Source organism: Sitodiplosis mosellana, unplaced genomic scaffold, assembly GCF_009176505.1.
Source record: "Sitodiplosis mosellana isolate CC-2019 unplaced genomic scaffold, AAFC_SMos_1.0 Smas_scaffold_6226, whole genome shotgun sequence".
In the NCBI taxonomy this organism is placed as follows: domain Eukaryota; kingdom Metazoa; phylum Arthropoda; class Insecta; order Diptera; family Cecidomyiidae; genus Sitodiplosis; species Sitodiplosis mosellana.
Window position 1 is genome coordinate 2,941,558 of NW_022601467.1, and position 12,129 is coordinate 2,953,686.

Consider the following 12,129-nt stretch of genomic DNA (forward strand, 5'->3'; position numbering starts at 1 on the left):
GGTGCATCTGCGATTCTATTTTGTGTAATGTGTAAACAAAAGAGTGCGCGCACCAGACAAGCGAAATGCAGCGAATCTTCTTGAGATTTTTCTGTGTGACTTCTTGCAATAATTCACTTGGTGATTGTCTGCTGCATGCTGCTTGAATATGATTGGCAATTATTTAAGCATATTGTGTCCGATGTACACACGTCTTTGGTGCAATTCATTACATTTATCTCTCTCGACAATGAAATAAGTACGTTGAATGCGAGAGCAAGCACAAAATGAACACAGCAACAACAACAAAAAAACATATTCGCATGCATTAATATGCTATAGATATTTTATTTTCGATAATATTCAATACGTGAAATGAAAAAAAAGAAGGTTTAGAGCGAACGAAAGAGAAAGAAACGTAAAACGCGCAAGGCACACAGCCGCAGACGACTTTGAACATGTGCAAATATAAGTGCAACGAAATGTATGCACTTCTTCTCGCGACTTGTGGGTTGATAAATGTGAAGATTTTCTCAATTAAGGCTGGCGGTTTTTTTTTCCTTCTTCCCTTCATAATTATATATGCCGATTCAATACAAAATATGGATTGATAACAAGACTAGATCCACAAAGTGCATTTTAAATCTGTAAATGGCAGTTCATTTTAAGGCATTTATTATTCGATTTGTTGACTTCATCTGTTAGTTGTGCTGTGTGTTTTCTTTTTTTATTTCGTTACAGTAAAGCATTTTGAATAAATCGCTATATCTAAGGCAAGAGGCACTCGATCGAATGTTAAGCGTAAATAATTTTGAGCTTGTGAAATCGATTATCATTGAAATGCATTCAACGAGTGGGATTCAATTATTTTTGGCAGACTTAAGTCGAAACGAATGCATTTTTTTCCCTTTGAAACGAAAAAATCATATTTTTCTCTCTCTCCTGTACAAAATGGAATGCTATGTAACAAGCAAAACGATCGGATTTCCGAAAGTCATCGTGGACGATCGAGTATTATGCAATTAATTCGATCAAAGGAACAAAAATGTTGCCGTTTAATTTCTTCATACTCTCGTTAAAATTGGTTCAGGTTCAGATGCATTTTTCTGTTGTTGTTGTTGTTGTTGTTGTTGGTGCTATTGTATGGTTTGATGCTTTCTTGTGATCACCACGAAACGTGAAAAGAAAAGGAAAATTAATAATTATTATAAATTACTCACAAGTCTTATTAATTCTAATTATGCACGTGATCGATCATCATTTAAATCACTATCATTATGGTCGTTGCGTTACGGTTAGCCGTATGTGTGCATGTGTGTGTGTGAATGGGTTTCACATTTTGTGTGTCTGTGCACACGGGTGCATGTGTTAATATCGCGTCTGAATGACTTGACCGGGGCGTCTCAGAAGATTGGATACTTTATCAATTGTTGCCTGTTATGTTATGCATTGTCTCTCTTGTCTACACTGAAATGACGATGAAATCGAAATCGGTTGATTGAAAACTAAAAGAGTTGGGAGTAAACCCAAAAAAATATATACACACCACTGGCACCGCGCCGAATTTTTGTAATTTCTTTTTGACTCCATTCGTGTTTTTCTAATTGATAAGAAAAAAAAATTGAAACAAGAAATCTGAGACAAAACACACCGAGAAAAAAAAAGATATGTTAGGTGCTCGTCTGTTATTTAGCAGCAGTTTAGAACATGTTTTAAAACACCGTCGAAAAACACCCAAAAAAAGAAAGAAATGAATGATTAAACAATGAAATACGAAATTATATAGGGTTTTTTTTTATCGGTTACGCTCTTTGTTATTCTTCAGCCTCTCTCTCTCTCTCTCTCTCTCTCTCTCTCTCTCTCTATGTGTGTCTATCTCTCAACATCGTGTCGAGTTTACAAATGGCTTAAATAAACACAGAAATCTTCAACTCATTCTTTTCTCATCTCCGGCGCGCATTTCGTTCCGTCGACAAATTTGTTGTGTGTGTTTTTTGTGGTCTTCTTCTGCTGCTGCTGCCTTAGTCTAACCATTGAAAATAAATTACCGGTTCGACGTTTCTGCTGCCTTTTCTTTTGTTAGATGATGTGCAACACTGGCACTAATGCCATGGTATAGACTATTTATTAATTTGATATTGTTTCTTCGTTGAACTTTCTCACTTGTCAATGCACGTATTTGACTTTTGATCTTTTTCGACCCAAATTCAATTGAACAATAAATTTGGACAATGAAAACCGGGTGGAATTATTTTAAAATCAATTTTTGGACGAACGTACGAAAAATCGACGGTTCGTTCACATGTTTCTTACACTGTGATATTGTTCAAAGTCATAAGACAACAACATTTGATTTGATTTTGTTGTTTCGTCAACCGCCGCAATAGTAAAAAAGAAAATCGAACTTCATGTTGTTCATGGCGGAATGAGGGCATATTTTAGCAACGTAATCCAACATACAAGTTCATTAAACTTTTCTTAAATGCTCAAAATGCCCTTTATGTAAATGATAGGAAAATGTGTATAGATTCATTCGAGCTACGAAATTATGTAGCATTTACATCTACACACAAAGTACAAAATTACTGGTTTCAATGTCCCAAAAATAGACGTTAAGTCTATAAACAGTCTCGAATTCGTGATTAAAGTTAATACGGATAATTAATCGGTGATGTGGAAAACCCATTCATTTTCGTAAGCGTTGCTACTACTATTGGTGCTCTTCAGGACTTCGCCACCGGCGTGTTTCGAGTTTCAAAAACCGAAATTCTCTTTTCTTATCGTGTACAAGTGCAAATGCATTGCTATCGAATGACACATCGTCCGAATGTTCAAAGTACCCCCCCCCCCCCGCGATCAATTTTCGTTTCGCAGCAGAATCCACTCGGTTTGGAAAATGTGCGATAACATTTACTTGAAGCAATGCTTCAATGAAGCATACAAAGTTGCGACACAACACTGACTGATCTCTGCAAATCGATCGATTCACTCACATGCATGCTGCAAATCAGTCAAGCTGTTCATAATTTTATATAGCCTCGATGATGTGTTTGTGTGCTTTTTTCTGCATGAAATGTCAGTAAGACCCGTGACAGAATTGGGCACGAAGCATGCATCTAACATAATTCGCATTTGCTCCAATAAATCAGTACGAATTAAATGACACAGCAGGAGCTCTGCCAGTATGTTTTTTTTCTCTCTACCTTCATGATTAACGCAACAATTTATCGCATATATTTTATGGAAAAAATATTTATTTGCAACGATAATGAAGAAAAAAAGGAAACACAAAACAAACGAAAGAGAGAAAAAAATAATGGGAAAAAACGCTATGAAATTCCTTCATGTTGAGGTTATGAAGAGATCAAATGAATGGTATACTATCGTAAATAGCGATTTATTAAAGCGGTGAGTCGGACAAATGTTATTGATGTGCTATCGCTCAAAGTGTATTTTATTTATTTATGTATGCGTACTTCAGGATTTGTTTTTTCTTTCGTTCTACCCTCCACCCGAATAGGATGAGAACAAGAGCAAAATGATAGCGTCCATCGTTAATATAGTTGTCCTGGGCAAGACTTATTTGAATATATGAACCGCTTCCGTTTTGGTCCGGTTTTATTGCAAATACGATGATTTTTGCTTAATAGAAATTAGGCTAACTCGTTTTTGTGTGATGGTCGTGGTGCGATGTGATGTAGTATGGTTGTGAACGAACGGACATCGCCATCGTAATACCTTGCCGTGACAAGAATGAAATGAAGAAAGAAGAAGAAGAAGAAAAACCACCGAGTCATATCGCACACAATGTAGAAAACCGTGTGGACATCACATCAAATTGTTTTGGTCAGTGCAGTTGTTATAGAAACACATACATATACACATACACGACCCATGCTGAAAGATATGCGAATTTATGGCTTTTAATGCCCCGTCCGTACTGTGACTGTTTGAATAATTGTATGTAATAACGGTGAAAATAAGACGCGATGGGGTTGGTTTTAATGTGCTGCTCGCAAACGTCTTTATCGCTTTGACTCCGCCAAAACAATCGCTTCGTCATGTCGTTTTCCAGCGCAATTTTTGCTGGCTTCTTTCTCTCTTTCCTTCGCTTATTTCCCTGTCATGGCTCGGGTTCGGGAACCCACAGAAATGTTGATAGTTGCTACTTTTTGTCTAACGTTTTTTTTTTCTCTTTAAACATTTATTCGCAATTGTGACGATAAGACAAGTGTGCAAAAAAATTGTATGCAAATATGAGACCTTTTCACTTTTGACTTTCTTCTCGCTCGAAAATCGGCATTATTTTTATTGATATTATTAACGAGAGGTTATATATTTAGTAGATTTTGATTGCTAAGTCAAATGTTACTAATAATACCTGTTCATTTTGATACAGATTTATGGTTTTGGCCGGCGTTTTTTTCTCTTCACTCTCCTTCATTGTGTTGCCGTCGATGTTTTTGTTGCTGTTGTTGTTGCTGTTGGTGTTCAGCATACCATGAACTCCTTTCGTTCGATGAAGCTTTCTCACAGGCTTGAACCGTCAATGGACAAAAGTAAAACTGCTTGGGTAGAGGCGATTTTTGAATGTCGAAAGCGTTGATGGTCAGTGCTTCATGTTATGGTGCTTCGTGTGTGCCCGAATGTCTGAGTCTGTGCAGTGCACACATTCGATATTTTCCGATTTCAGAATTCATTTTAGTTCGGGTCGGTTTTTTTTCACGGTAATACAAATCAAAAAACGTATCCAAAGCCTTAGACGCGCTTAGAACTCAATCGAGTGCGAACGCAATTTTATCGAATACGCTCGCTTGGCGGGTGAATATCGTGTGTGAGTGTGTGTGTTTGTGTTGCGTGTCTTTGACGATTCGTGGATTTAAGTCAGTCGTTCGCGGTCCTTTTTGCTAGTTGTAATCAAAATTTATACAGTTGTTACCATTAGGCGGCAAAATAAATTCGATCTTTTTGTTTTATTCGTTTTTTTCCCGTTTGTGCACAAATGAAAGAAACATGAATCCGATTTAAGCAAAGTGTTTTAACGTATGTGAGTTGGTTGGTGTGCGAGTGCGTGTGCTTTGTTTTTCAACTGTCGTTGTGCAGAAACTCAATTTTAATCGGAGTATTAAAGTACTTTGAAATGTGATTAAGAAAATAGGATTAAAGTATTCGAGTGACAGTTTTTGTTGTGTTCAAATTTCTGCATCGCTCACATAAGTTCGTCAGCACATTATAAACTGGATACATTTTATCGCTGAATAACACTGAATATATTCCGGATTCCAGTTTTCGCGTAAGTTTATTTATTTTTGTTTTTTTTTTTTGTTCTGTGTTTTGCTTCGTTTGTTGAATGATTCTCTGTGTGTGTTTTTTTTGTTCTTGTTTTGCGAGATGTCAAAAACCGCTAATGCTTTGCACGACTCACTCGCATACCAATTCGATTTTAGAGTTTCAGAAGATTTTGTTCAGCTCGACTAAATTGAACGACATCGATCCTGCCCAAAAATCTCCAGAGTCAGAATTAATTCTTTTCCAATCTTCTTTCTACACTCTTTGATAACACAGAGAACAAACGCCAACACAAACCCGATTATTTTTTTTTTTTCAACGTAATAGCTTAACATTTTCCAACCGATGAATAAATAAAGAATAACGACTGAAGAAGAGGAAATATCAACTTATTTCGTTCTTGCAATCCAATGCGGTTAGGGCATTTACAAGAGCAACAACAGAAAAAAAAACATGCTGGAGGTTAAATACGAAACTCTTGATTCTCTTGCAAAAGAGAGAATAAATAAAAGTTGGCGTAAAATAATATTTTGATATCTGAATCAGTTGAAGCGAGCACTGAGCAGAAAAAAGAAATACATTTTCATGTTTAAAACTAATGTTGAGCTTGAGGTCTCAATTTGAGATGCCGTGAACCGATGATGGAATGGCAAAACCAGGTTATTTCAACCGTCTTTACACATTATTAAAAACATTATATGTTTATCAGCATTCTGGGCTAATATCGCATCGTAAATTTGTTGCGTTGCTACAATTTGCAACGAAAGTAGGAAACTCTCTTCGAAGTCCATTGAGAATAGCACAAGTGCTTTCATTTTGATTAGCTCATTACAAAAATCATCGTCCAGCTCTTCATGCTGGAATTTTTGTGTCTGATCACAACCGAAAAGAGGAGAGAGAGAGAGAGAGATACACAGAAGAAGAAAAAATCTAGTGCAGAACCAAATGTTAAAAAGTGAATGTAAATTACTGGAGATGTTTTTGTTTTGTTGATTGTTTCAATTCCTATTAACCTTTAATGTTTCGAACTGCACCGAATGGACCAAACAGTGAGGCTGTTGTTGTTTTTTTGTGTGTGTGTGTTTATCTCAAGAAGCATTGCCAACAATGAATGTTGAGATAGTTTCCAAGATGAAAACGCTGTTTTTTGTTTTGTTTACTCGATGTGCGCCAAACAAAAGACGAATGGAGTGTACGTTAATTAGTTTGAACAATGCACGCAGAAGTCCGATCACTTGTAAATGGCAAAGGCTTTTTTTTCTCTACTATGGGTGTGAACCACAGTCGGTGATCCAATTGATTTTCATTTCGTTTGACTCATCTAAGGAGTCTCTCGCAAAACAATCAACAAATTTGAAATCAATTGAATACAACGGTAAAAAATGATCTGGAAAACGAACGAAGGAGAAAAAAAAACATGGTTCGGTCAGAGCAAACATTAACCAAATCGAACGACTTTGTGTGTCGGTTCAATGGAGAAAGTAAAAGTTAACGATTGAGTCGACACGGAATTAGGCATATCAACTAATCCAATCAGCAAACAAACAAAGATACCAACAAAACAGAAGAAAAAATTAGTGACCGCTCACTTTGCGCTCTTTTTGTTTTTGTTTCGGTGTTCTTTGTGTTTGACAGTTGGGATTTTGTTGATCAGTAGTAGATTTTAATTAGCAATTACCTTAAAACCACACACGCCAACCGAATTATAATTAGGAGCGGTCATCAACATGGCTTGGTGGGTGACATAATGGGCTAAGTAACATTTGAATTAAACGTGAGAGTGGAAGCACGGTGAAATTCGATGCAATACCATTTGCATTCGTTCATTTCTATTTTCGAAGGGACCAGTTGGCCACCAGATTTCAGAGAGAAAAGTTTATTTTTTCATCACTTCTGTTTCCTTTTTTTCATCCGATTTCAATAACTTTGCACTGGCTTAAATGACGTAATTTTTCATCCTGTCTTTTGTGGACATCAAATCTCTGTCTCTCTCACTCTTCGAAAAAATTTCAACTTCGATAAAATTGACGCTGGAACTATTGGTGTGCGATAGCTGTCACCATTGGTAAAATGGATTGATTTGGCGTAGATTTCTAATCGATTTAATGTGTAAGCCGTAACAAGACTCATTACCCCGTTCGATTTTCAATATGGAAACAAAATAATTAGCGACAGAGAGAAACATGTGGCGCACCGATAAAACTGCGTGCGATTGACATGTATGTACTGGACAAATTCATTTGGCACGTTTCTTTTCATTTCAGTTTTCTTTCTCTTCTCTTTACATAACGCATAAACGACGGTTCTCTTGGCATTCGTGATTTGCAATACTTACGCTTGGACGCATGAGAACTCCCGTTTCTTTTTTCTCTTTTCCATTCGCGTTTCGTATTGAAATGAAGAAAAAAAAGTTTTCCGAATCGCATGAATATTCATAAATTGAAATTTTGCCTTAAGGCTCGCAAATGTCACATTCAAAATGGTTTTAAAGTATTTCTTCAACACAATGCTTTGCAACAATTAAATGGCCATTATTATTTCTTTTGCACTAGTTCAGGATTGAAAGTATTGGTTTGATTCGTGTATCGTGCATCGTGTATCGTACAGTCTAAGAATACTTTGTAACATATGATGTTGATTTGATTATCAAAGAATGACTGGTTTTGCTGAAGCGCCGTGAAACTTTGTGCTTCAATTGTGGGCAGTTATAATCTTGAGCTGGCCCGTTAGGTAAATAACGACAGAGAGAGAGAGAGAGAGAGAGAGCAAAAAAGGAACGGAAAAATATTATCCAAACGCACGCAGTGTTACATTCAAGCTGAGGCTCTTTATTTCTAGCCGCCTTGAACTCATTTGATTATCAGTATCAGTAGTTATATTGATTGACTGATTTGATTACCAGGTCGTTAAGTTGTAGCAATCAAGCTCCGAAATGGTTGTTTTCATACCTTCAATTTTCATTTCTGTCGCTCCTAATCGATTCAAATAGCTTTGGACGATGATAGAGTTGAACGATTTTCGATGGAAAATATATGCAAATGTATTTGATCCCATTGATGCAAATTTGTAGATCAATCTGATTTGTGATCCTCCGACCGCAGCCGACAAGAATGTCCGAACAAAAAAGATCACACAAATGAAATTCGTCGTTTTTTGTTGTTGTTGCAGGGCAAAACACAGAAATGAACTTATATTACGACGAAAAGTAGATGCCGCAAGAGTTGCAAAATAAGGAATGAAAAAGATACAAACAACACACACACACACACACACACAACATTTGCCCGGTTTATTTCGATTATATTGATTTCGATATTCTATTCATTTGCAGACTGACGAGAGAGAATATATATAAAAATAATTATAGCCTGCAGACAACGATGGTTCGAAAAGTTTGAAATGAATGATTTATGCACCAGTTTCAATCTTTGAATATACGTCTTTTGTAACCGAAAACCGAACGCGCAAACCAGAAAATGAAGCAGAAAAGGCGATAAAAATATGGAATGAAAATATATACACGTAAAAAAAAACTACATATGACGACGTCGTTTTTATGGACGTTGCTTCGTTTGAAGTGCAGTTTAGAAGATTTTATGTTATTGAAATCTGCTTGTTCTCGCCACAGTGGGTACCACATAAAAATTTTTCCCCGAAATTGTTTTGTCTGGATTTTTTTGTTGTTGCTGCAAAATTTCTGTGTGTTATTTGAACGAGAAACCGAGAGAAAGAGAGTGAGTTCGATTTTATCGATTCATTGTTGTTTACAAAATGTTCGACGAGTGTGGAAAAAAAATCAATATTATGCGATTTCGGTTTGCAAATGCTGGTCAGGCAGACGATGGCATGTTCCAATCAATTGCTTTCGCACTCCGGACACTGCAAAATTTTGCAATAAAAACATGAAAAGTTTGCTTTTTTCCTTGCTTTCCTCTTCATATTAAATTACCAGCATATAATAATAATCAAAGGCAAAAACGTAAATCTCAATGCCAGAACCGAAGCATTTGCATTTGCTGTCAAATGAAATAATTCATTTATTTTGTGAAAAGCATGAACGTTGCTCGCGTTCTGTGACTTGTAAATTAATCTTGGTGATATCGCGCGTGGCGGCACTTGAAACATGCAGAAAACTAGCGAGAAAATTGTTTTCATTTTAACAATGGTTTTTCTTTTCTTCCTTCGCTAACTTTTTTTTGCGTACTTACAGTAGACGACTGTGATTGCTAACGGAAAAAAACTGTAGAAACACCGGAATCATTGATGAAGTTCATAAATTAAATTAAAAAAAAAAAAGAGAAAAAGAATCTCAATTCAATTTTCTATTTAAATAGGAATCGTGACCAGAAAAAAAAATCAATTCCGACTTCGGTAAAAACACGATGAAACAGAAACAGAGATGAAATATATATTTGTGTTTTTCCACATAATGCGCACAGATCCAAAAGAGGAAGCAAAATGGACGGCTGCAATTTTGCTCGTATTTTTCGTTGTAAAATTGAAAACAGTAATGATAATTATAAATTATATTTCATACTTTGAAAATGTTACTTTGTACATGTGCGCGCATGGGACGTATGACAGAAATAAGACCACTTCATGAAACGCAAAAGAGCGCCGAAAAATAAACGGAAGAATGGGCTGAATGCTATGAATTTGTATTGGACGAATGGGCAAAAAAAAAGCACAAACTGAATACACAGGAAAAATATGAAGAAAAAGAGATCTTGCGCACAGACAAAAACAAAGCAACGGAAAAAAAAACGTATAAATAAATCAGTTCAGAGACCGAAAGAAACGGCTGTACTGAAAATATAAAAAATAAACAGACGAAAAAAAGCGATCGAGAATAACGAATACACACACACACACTGTGTGTATGTTATATATGTTGTGAGTGAGTTCGTCTTTATAGTTTGCCGCAATATGCGACTGTACGCACGATTTCTGCTATGCAAAATGTTTTAAATCAAAAACAGATTAATAAATAAAAGCCGGAGTTAACGAGATTTCCGAAGTCGATGAAATTCCAAAAAATTGCAGCGCAACGAAGCCAATTGTCCTTTTTTTTCTCGCATCGCCAGTCAGACATTATGATAAAGCAATTAACAGCTGCAATTTTGCCACATGCAAAAATGGTGAATTGTAAGCCAATTTCGCAAGACACAACATCCGAGTAGCGAACACAAGCGATCTAGCACTATTGGTCAAAGTGGATCATTTCGGTTTTTCAATTCACAAAATTTTAGCAAATGATTTGGATCGGAATTAGAAAACAAAACCACATTGAATCTATTCTGATGAACCGCCTCAAACTGTGTACTACTTTCAAATAATCGATTTTTTTTCGTTCACTTGTATCGCACTGTGATCTATGTGGCCATCGGTGAGACAAAGGCAAATGAAGAGCATATTGAGTAATATTTTTGACGCGTGAAATCGTTCGAAGATGAACATGAGCGGAATATATCTTGGGAGAGGTCTTCCTTGTGTACAGGCACGACTAATACCGTTCTAATAGCGTATGCTTTAGCGTTTAATCGTGTTGGGACGTTCGAAAATCCGAGAGAAAGGCGTTTTCATGGTGTTCATTAATTAACTTCAAATTTGAACAAAGAAATCATTAATTCCTAATCTTTGAAATCGAGAATGTTATCCGTGTCCACTACGTTCGTTGAACGTTGGTGTGTCTTACGCAACTCTTAGTCGACTTTGAACATGGAATTGTGTCTGTATATCAAAAACTGATTATATACCCTGTGTGTGCGTTTATTTCGTTTGCTCATGGTGAAATCCAATTGTTGCGATAATTTTTTTGGTTTTGCAGATTTCTCAATTTGAGTGGCCACAAAATCAATCAGTTCACTGGTTCGACTTTTTCTTTCTGTTTTTTTTTTCTTTTTGAAATATCGAATGTGATCTTCGTGGGCTTTTATGATGGTAGAATTTTTCATACCATACGCACTGCGAGATATTGTCATGAGATAAGAATAATCAAACTATAAAGAGTTATAGCGAAAAAAGCTTGTAGATTCAAATAGACCCACATTGAACTGCGTGCAAAATGTGTACAATGTCTATAATAATAAATGATGTGTACCGATCAGGCGATTGCTTGGAAATATCGCATCTGAATGTTGCACAAAGTGTTATTTAACTAAAAGAATACAATGAAAGATAAGCCTTTCCTCTTCTTTTTTTCTTCTCCACTGAGATGATGTTATGCCCCACGGATCAACAGCACACAGATTGTGCCCTCCATAAATTTGTTTAATTGTCAATCTCCAACTGAAGATCGACATTTATTGAATGAATTATGGCAAAGTGAAGAATTGAATACTTCAAATGTATCGCTAATAAATGAATGACTAAAGGCTCTCTGTCACACACACACACACACACACACAAACATAAACATAAACAAAAAATCATATTTTCACAAGCTATTCGATTATTATTGTCTGATAAAATGCAGTTTGCGATTTTTCGTTGAATATTTACGCCGGATTATGTTTAATACATACGTTTTTCTCTCTCTCTCCTCTGACGAAATGTTCGTGACTGTAGCATTTTAAGATGCAAAGCCGAAAACCCAAACTTAAATTCCATTCAATGTGACAACGAAATATTTATCTTATTTTCCGTGTGTATGTGTAACGAAAGAGATCGCAGCGAGTGGGATACAATCATACAATGTGGTGCTAACACAACATCCAGACGGATCGAATGGCGTGGTGTTTCTTTTTCTGATGTGGTTTTTCTTTATCATTGGCTGTGGTTGCTGCTGTTGTCTGTTGAAAGGCTAAAGTAACCGGCTTCCAGAGCTACGACCGCCATCACGCTGATAGATGTTGGCTTTGG

General features: G+C 36.3%; 1 protein-coding gene across 4 annotated transcripts in view; it reads left to right on the forward strand.

Annotated features, from left to right (window-relative positions):
• Window positions 1–12,129, forward strand: part of LOC129578559 (cadherin-86C) — a 52,213-nt gene that overhangs the window by 1,362 nt on the left and 38,722 nt on the right. The window contains exon 1 of one of the 4 annotated variants that reach the window (XM_055467321.1): window positions 4,224–5,272. The exons of 2 other annotated variants lie outside the window; for them this stretch is intronic. The gene's annotated coding sequence lies outside the window, so the exon portion shown is untranslated. Of the gene's footprint in view, window positions 1–4,223; window positions 5,273–12,129 lie in introns of those variants that run through there. One more of the 4 variants, XR_008689117.1, reaches the window with a different exon arrangement.